This window comes from Mus caroli, chromosome 3, assembly GCF_900094665.2.
Source record: "Mus caroli chromosome 3, CAROLI_EIJ_v1.1, whole genome shotgun sequence".
NCBI classification, from domain to species: Eukaryota; Metazoa; Chordata; class Mammalia; order Rodentia; family Muridae; genus Mus; species Mus caroli.
In genome coordinates, this window is record NC_034572.1 from 6,922,133 (window position 1) to 6,931,274 (window position 9,142).

The window sequence follows — 9,142 nt, forward strand, 5'->3', positions numbered from 1 at the left end:
CAGACCAGGAACATCTGCCTGGCCGTTGATGGTAAAGGGTCCCTGCTGCTTCATGGCCATGGACCCAGACACCCCCCCCAGGCCCGGGGCAGCGCAGGCCAGGACCCCACCATAGTTCTGGGTAGCATCACCAGCTATTTATATCCAGCTGTTAGTAACTACCCTTGAATATCCAGTTCTGCTTTTCTTCACTGTGCCCAGGTCCTTCTCTTTCTCTTTCACTTCTCCACCACTCACTTGTTCCTTTTAGTGGCACCTAGAGTCTCTGAGTGTCTGGGGTTGTATCAGAGTGTTCTCAGGAGTATTCTGCCTCTCTTGCATATTCTGCCAGAAAGGGGTCATTTTGAGCATGGTCTGCCCCGCAGGTGCCCAGCACTAGACTGGTCCCAGATGAGAGAGATCTAGTCTCCAGCTTGCTTCTTGTTCTGGAAGTTAGTATAGGCCTGCTTAGCACCTGACTTGTGGTCAATCTCAGGCTAGCTCTCTGTTTGGATTAGATTCTTTTGGTCTCAAGCTGACTTTCTTTCAGGGAATGTTAGGCTACTAATCACTCAGATGTAATAAATAGGTCAGAACATTGATCGTAGATGTAGCTTCTCTCCTCTCTGCAACCTACTGACACACATGGCAGCCACATCTGCAAGACCTCTAGAGGCAGGCAATTTTATCAGTTTTTTTTTAATTAATGAATCACAATGGAGTTATCAAAGTAAAATTGTTATTACAGGAAGCTTATGGAAGCTGAATTAAGAAAAAGAAAATTTCAGTTATTTTATAAACTGTAAAAAAATCTTCAAGGAGTAGTTTCCAGAGTATGTCAATGTTTTTAGAAAATGAAGGACAAAGAAAAGCTTTTAAAATCTAACAAAGAAAACTGAAAATGATTATATCAATCTGTTACGAAAACAGATGAAAAATACTAATTATCAGCAAATGGTATCCAGATTAATTGAAAGGACATAATTTATCATGACCACTGGGCTTGTTCATAAATGCAAAAATGGATCAATACTATAAAATCCATTAATCACTTCATATTCACAGACCTAATGAAATAGGTTAAGTACCACCATGTAAATTTGATTGAACAGAATGATCATTTATGGCCCAAACATATGAGACACATAGCCACAGTGTACTGTTAGATAGCCAACACAGTTTAGGATATATAGGTAATAAAACTATTTTAAAACAAAGGCAAACTTTTTGTTTATTTTGTAGAAAGTAGTTTATGTATTTTTTCAATAAAAACATAAGAAAAGCTGACATACATGTGTCATACATAGATTTAACATCTGATATACAGCTGGGCATTTTGCTGCCATCCAAGATTATTTAATTTTGTACAGAAGGGTAACCAGTGAGTTCCCACTGGATATATTGAAATGCAATGGCTCTATATGTTTAAGTTTTATTTTGAAACGTTGTAGATTGTAGACACAAAGCATGAGAAACAATCAGCACAACAATTAAGTATAAAGCAGGTCTAAAAAAAGTCGACGTAAACCAGTACTATATGTTCAGAAATTTAAGAAAAAACAAAAACAGAACACTCAGCTTCTCTTTTGTTCTTTAAGGCATAAACATTGCATCATTATTTATGTCACAAACTTGATTCCAAAAATTGCATATTAAGGTGTGTAAGAAAGCAAATCCAAAGAAATCAATTATTGGTACAAGAAAATTATGTCTTATTGATTCAATTAGTGTTGATTTATAGATTGACCGAAAAGTCCTGATTGAAACAATAACTGTTTGATGGAGATGGTGGTCCACATTTTTTCACTTAATGAATCTGTGAGTTAGTAAAGTACCTGTCACAAACATTTGTTATGCGCACAAGCAACTGATTGGTAAAGGGACTAGAGGTCCCTTTGCTACACTGAGATTATTGAAATGGGAAGAATGGAATGACTTTAGATAGTTTCCTTTGAGATTTTGTGCTGACATCATTACTAACATAATTGTTGAGAAGATATTGAAAAATAAAATAAAATATTGAAAATAAAAAATCACAGCACATAATAAGCATCATAGTGCATTCACATTGATTTGTCTCCAAGCCTATCTTTTAATAGGGACCTAATTAATAATCCATATTATCCCTTTCTATAATGTTTCATAACCTTAAATTTTCTATCCATTGATTATTCACTTTAATAAGATTTTTGTTGAGCAATTCGGCTAATGATAGATCTTGTTAGCTACTGTGGGCACTGGGGCAAGCACCTGAAAGCAGAGCAGATGAAAGAAGCCTGGCATGGGAAGTTTCAGAAAGAAGTTAAATGTACAGCATTTTGATTTTTTAAAAAAAATCTGTTTCTGGTCAGCTGAAGCTGAAAAATTGACTATGACTAGCAAAAACCCAAAACTACTAAAATAAAATATTTAATTTGCTGGGATACTGATTGGCTAGGGCTGAAGACTAAGAAGCAACCAGCATCATTGATATAAAATCTTCCAGGAAGGGTTTATCAGGGTCATTACAGAGAAGCTGTACACCAGAGAGAGCCAAGTTAATACTTTATTCAGGCAGATGAACTCGGTAGTTTGTAAGTCACCCAACTGACACTTGTTTTCAAGGCATGAAGGGTCATGAACCTCAATTGAGACTTGGCACAATTTGACAGGGATGGATTTCTTAAAGAGAGTCCAGGAGAGGGCATTAGTGAAGGTGCAGCCTCAGTTGCAGTAGAAGTCTCAGGATTGATTGGCCTAGTATCCTGTGCCAGGCCAGAGGACCTGAAGAGAACCCAGGAGAAGCTACTGTAAAGGTGAAGCCAAGCTGCAGTGGAGATCTGAGGATTTGGGATAAGTCAGTACCATGGAATAATTGCCAAGAACAGTAACTGTTGTGGAGTGGAGCTTCTGAACTTATCAGATGAACTGTGTGTTTTGTGAATGGCAAAGCTGGAGAACTAGCCCTTTGTAGCACAGAGGATTCTGAGTGGTTCCCAGATGTGAATCACTGAATTATGTCCACTGTTGGATATGCTTTCTTAGTTATGACTGTGTCCTAGTCTTTCCTGTTTAAAATAAGAAGTATTAACTTAATCTTTATGTTTTCAGGAGTCCACAGTTAAGAGACTTGGGGATGATTCTAGAGAAATATATAATTTTATAGATTTGGGAATTTTAGAAAGACTGGATAATTCAGTAAGAATTTGCATAGTTTAGATAAACTGAACTTAGGGACTTTTGATGTTTTAAAGATACTGAACTTTCTTTTGTTAATTAATTTATTTACATCCTGACCACAGACTCCTCTCTCTTCTCCCTCCCAGTCCCTCCATCTTTCCTCTCCTTCGCTCATTCCTTCTCCCTCTCTTCTCAGAAAAGGAGAGTCCTCCCGTGGATATCAATCAGCCTTGGCATATCAAGTTGCAGTATGCCTAGGTGCATTTTCTACTGAGCCTAGAAAAGGAAACCCAGTTAAGGGAAAGGAATCCAAAGGCAGAAAGAGTCAATGACAGCCCTTACTCCTGCGTTTAGAGGGTCCTACATGAAGACCAAGCTGCACATCTGTTATGTACAGAGGGCATAGGTCCAGCCCAAGCATGCTTTCTGGTTGGTGATTCTGTCTCTACGAACTTCAATGGGACCAGCTTAATAGATTCTGAAGGCTTTCTTATGGTGTCCTTGATCCTTCTGGATTCTCAATTCTTCCCCCACCCCTCTTCCACAGGATTCCCCTAGTTCCGCCTAATGTATGGCCATGGGTCTCTGCATCCATTTCCTTCACTTCCTGGGTAAAGTCTCAGATGACAGTTTTGCTAGGCTATTGTCTGCAAGTATAGCAGGATATAAATGCTACTTTCAAGGCTTGGTTCTCAAGTTGGGCCAGTCATTTGTTGGCCATTCCTTCAATTTCTGCTCCGTCTTTATTCCTACACATCTATAAGGCATGACAAATTTAGGGCTGAAGGCTTTGTGGCTTGGTTGATGTCCCCATCTCTCCATTGGAAGTCTTGCCTGGTTATATGAGGTGGCTATTTCAGGTTCTCTATCACTCATTGCTAAGAGTCTTAGCTATGGTCACCCTCATAGTTACAGGGGAGTTTCCATTTAATGCAATCCCCATCAAAATCCTGACACAATTCTTTATAGACCTTGGAAGAACAATACTAAATTTATCTGAAAAACAAACAGCCCCTAGATAGCGAATACAATCCTGTATAACAAAAAAACTTTTTGACAAATCACCCGACTCAGCAGTATTGAGGGTGCAGTAGAATGGAAGAGGTAGGCAACCTTTTATTTATTTATTTATTTACAGATAATTAGATCAAATTGGATATTAGAGCACATTGTAAATGGCTTCATTACTATCTGGAATGACTTATGAGGATATGACTTCAGTTCACCCATGGCATACAAGCAAACAAACAAACAAATAACAACATCAGATAAAGCAATTCAGTTGGAAGTTTTAGTATAAAGACATTTTCTTTACTTGCTTTTATCTTTACCTAATTTGTGTTATGGGGAGGATGTATTGTAATGATAAAAGTTGGCAATGATATATTTAAATTATGATGCTTCTCCTATTCAAAATCCCTCCTTATGTTTAATATGTTGAATTCAATATTAGGTGTATATAGTTAAAATGATATTATAATTGAAAGTATCTAGTATACTTGTAAAGTACCTTATATGAAAATACCTTTTAGCATTGACTGTCTTGGGTACTAGTAATATTAGAAGACAGACTAAAACCATGAAAAAAATATCTAACATTCAGATATATTTTAAGAGTTGCCAGTTGACTTTTGGTCCTTTTATTTGTGTCAAAATGTGTGTGCCTCAAACTTCTACAAAAAGCTGAGATATATTAACTCCAAGGTATCCCTTCTTCAGCCTAGACCTAGTGTAGACCCTGGCATTTTTCAAATCTTCAGATGGGGTGGAGCTGCTTGCCCATCTGAGGTACAGGTAGAAAAAAGAAATCTATTTTTTTTTTTGATGAAAAGAAGTAAAAGTGATGGTTTTATAATTTAAAATATCTCCAAAGAATGCTGTTGGTTTTTTTGTTTTGTTTTTTGTTTTTTTTTTTTTTTGTTTTTTAGCAGCATTCTTTGAATGCTGTAGGAAACAGCAGGCTGGGCGGTGGGAAGGGGCTTTCTGGGTTAGGTGACTGAACTCTGTTTTCATACCTACTTGGATTTGATTCTGTTTTGGAGTACTGGCCATCCTCCTGAAAATGACTTGATCACATTGTAGAATAGGAAGCCACAGGTCTTTTTCATTCTTGCTTACCTGGAAATTGAATCTTGAATTGTGACGAATTCTTAATCTTGCCTCTGCACAGGATGGCCTCAGGTGCCACGTATGTCCTGGAAGTGTTCCCTCCAGTCCTAATGTCACTGTGATATTCTCAGCAGCCCCTTCATTTCTTTCCTCTTGGCTTTGAAGTTTCTTTGATCTCTCAGCTACCTGAAGAGTGTGGGGAACTCTATCAGAAAAATATCTCCTTTCTATTCTCACTGCAAATAAAAACAAAATAAAACATTAATTCAGAGCAAAAAAAAAAAAAAAAAAAACAACAAAAAAAACCTTTCTGAGTTTCTTTGCTGAATACCTGATTTTGAGTTCAGTTACAAGCTTGAGAAGTAGCTAAAGTTTAACTTCCATATAGTCTCACCTTTGAAAGGTCTCTATGCATCTTTAGAAATTTACAATAGTATATTTTCCTGCACCTCGTAAAAGCATTTAGTTTATTTATATTTACATGAATGTTACCAATTTAAGTAATGCTTTTCCCTGGAAGAATTTCCATCATAGTCATTGGAAAATGAAGTTTAATTGCAAATTTCAAATTCACAAATCAAGAATGATAAATAATTCCAAGTAGGAAGATCATTCTCTATGGTTGACAAAAATACACATTTGTTCTCAAATAAGTCAGTTAAAGACCATCAGATAATACTGTGTCTTGAAGGAATGAATGCCATATCTGATTTTGCTGATGTTGGTCAATGAACATCCAGGATGCTTCTATCAATAGATGTCAAAAAAACTTGCAGTCTTACTAAACAAATTCATTGCCATTATAGTAACTGGAAAAAAAGGTCAGAACAACAAAAAACATAAGACTTAGCTATGTATCCAAATGTGTTACATTTTTTATAATTTGTTGCTGTCTTGGTCAGGCTGCTTATTCCTGCACAAAACATCATGACCTGTAACCTCCCTTCCCCAGCCTGAAACCTGTTTGCTCAGGTTTCAGTGTTAGTGAGCATGGGGGCAGCGCTTGCTGCCCTATCATCCTGCCACTCCCACTGCCGCTGCCTGCCAACTAGCTGTTCTGGAGCTATCACTTGTTCACCTGCGACGTTACTCCAAGATGATTTGGCGGGAATCGGGTCCCTTCCCCTGCTTCATAACTGAGTGTCGGAAATAGTAAAATGGAGCTTTGATCAGAATTTTGTCTTAGCTACAACTTTATCTCATCCGCCTAGATCCCTCCTCTCTTCCAGATTCCAAGATGCCTTTCCAGAACAGAACCAAGACATGTGAGTAGCTGGCCGGACACAACAATGACCAAGATGCAAGTTGGGGTGCCACGCACTCTGGTCGAGTCAGCTTGACAGGCCGAGAGGCCTGGAAGCCACTCACGAGGCAGAAAGTTTCACGGAAACTCACCTCCTGGAGTCTGGCGTCCTCTCTAACCCATACATTAATATTCTACTCCCAAGTTAGTCTGGTGCATGGATCCACGTGCTCTCTTTTAGTATTATCCTATTATAAGTGCCTTTTAAGATATAATTCTGACATAGCTAAGCCTTCACCAGTGTTCCAATGTCCTAGAAAGTCCTTGAGCAGACCATGGAATTCAGTAAGAATGTTGCCTATTCAGTGACATTCAGAATTGCCTCTGATGTTACACTAACACTTTGAATAAAAGCTAAGTCACTGCCCTACACAGGAATTTACCATCATCTAGGAAGAAGGAAGTTTGAGACCTAAGGAGGAACCAGAGTAGATACTTAGAACTATAGATAGCTGAGTTACACCCATACACACATATTTACAATGGCCTAAAGGAAAGGTGGACTATACAATAGACTAAAATAGGAACTATGGCAAGGGCACGAAGCCCTTGACCCTGGCTTCTAAGATTAAGTGAATCTTAGGTGGGGCTCTTGTTGATCCCAGTTGTTAACAATGAATTCTATCCCAGGTGGTTTCTGTTAGACCTTCTGTGTTCATATTCCTCTGTTTTGTGTAAGAATCCAGTAACCTCTTTGTACCTTGCTGGTGAGTCACCCAACTTCCTTATTTTCTTCTGTATAAAAAGTTTGATGCTCGATTTGACAAATTACATTCAAATTCTGCACAACCTCTCCTGTGTACATCTGTCTGTCATTCCATCTGATGCTTTGCCCACCTGCCCCAGAGACCCGTTCCATGCAGACAAAGGGATCCAGAGGGTCTGCAGCATTGGGGAGGATGCATGGTATACTTCCACATTGCTGTTCGTCACAAAAGGAAGTCAGGACAGGAATTCACACAGGGCAGAATTTAGAGGCAAGAGCTGATGCAGAGGCATGGAGAGGTGCTGTTTACTGGCTTGCTTTCCTGACTTGCTCAGCTTGCATTCTTATAGAATCCAGGAGTGCCATTTCAAGGATGGCACCATCTACAGTGCACCCTTGCCCCTTGATCTCTAATTGAGAAAATACCTTAAAACTGGATCTCATGGAGGCATTTCCTCAAGGGAGGAAATGTGATAACTCCAGCTTGTGTTGATACACAAAACCAGGCAGTATAGTTGCATAATGAACTTCATGGAAACTTCTGATAATTTGTTTAGGAAACTTTTTAAGAATTGCCACCTTGATCCTGGGTGTTCTGACCAGTGTGTGACATCTGCATGTAAATATGACAACTTTGATTATAGAGGGGCTCTCCCGGGGGTGTAAAATGTTACATTACACAGTAATATTTGATTATTAAGGGTTTCATATTTTTTATTTTTTTATTACGTATTTTCCTCAATTACATTTCTGATGCTATACCAAAAGTCCCCCATACACTCCCCCCACTCCCCTACCCATCCATTCCCACTTTTTGGCCCTGGCATTCCCCTGTACTGGGGCATATAAAGTTTGCGTGTCCAATGGTCCTCTCTTTCCAGTGATGGCCTATTAGGCCATCTTTTGATACATATGCAGCGAGAGTCAAGAGCTCCGGAAAACTGGTTAGTTCATAATGTTGTTGCACCTACAGGGTTGCAGATCTCTTTAGCTCCTTGGATACTTTCTCTAGCTCCTCTATTGGGGGCTCTGTGATCCATCCAATAGCTGACTGTAGCATCCAATGCTGTGTTTGCTAGGCCCCTGCCTAGTCTCACAAGAGACAGCTATATCAGGGTCCTTTAAGCAAATGCTTGCTAGTGTATGCAATGGTGTCATCGTTTGGAGGCTAATTATGGGATGGATCCCTGGATATGGCAGGCTCTAGATGGTCCAACTTTTTGTCTCAGCTCCAAACTTTGTCTCTGTAACTCATTCCATGGTTGATTCTTTCCATTTCTAAGAAGGGGAAAAGGGTCCACACTTTGGTCTTACTTCTTCATCAGTTTCACGTGTTTTACATTTGTTTCTTATATCTCGGGTATACTAAGTTTCTAGGCTAATATCGACTTATCAGTGAGTACATAATATTTGAGTTCTTTTGTGATTGTATTACCTCACTCAGGATGATGTCCTCCAGGTCCAACCATTTGCCTAGGAATTTCATAAATTCATTCTTTTTAATAGCTGAGTAGTACTCCATTGTATGAATGTACCATATTTTTTGTATCCATTCCTCTGTTGGGGGCATTGGGGTTCTTTTCAGCTTCTGGCTATTATGAATAAGGCTGCTATGAATATAGTGGAGCATGTGTCCTATTTACCTGTTGGAACATCTTCTGGATATATGCCCAGCAGAGGTATTGCGGGATCCTCCAGTAGTACTATGTCCAATTTTCTGAGGAACCACCAGACTAATTTCCAGAGTGGTTGTACAAGCTTACAATCCCACCACAAATGAAGGAGTGTTCCTCTTTCTCCACATCCTTGCCAGCATCTGCTGTCACGTGAATTTTTGATCTTAGCCATTCTGACTGGTGTGAGNTGGAATCTCAGGGTTGTTTTGA

General features: G+C 39.1%; 1 non-coding gene across 1 annotated transcript; it reads right to left on the reverse strand.

Moving 5' to 3' along the window:
- Positions 1-531: 531 nt before the first annotated feature.
- Positions 532-659, reverse strand: LOC115030769. The gene has a single exon (XR_003836361.1). It is a non-coding gene; the product is annotated as a small nucleolar RNA SNORA17 (small nucleolar RNA).
- Positions 660-9,142: the final 8,483 nt, after the last annotated feature.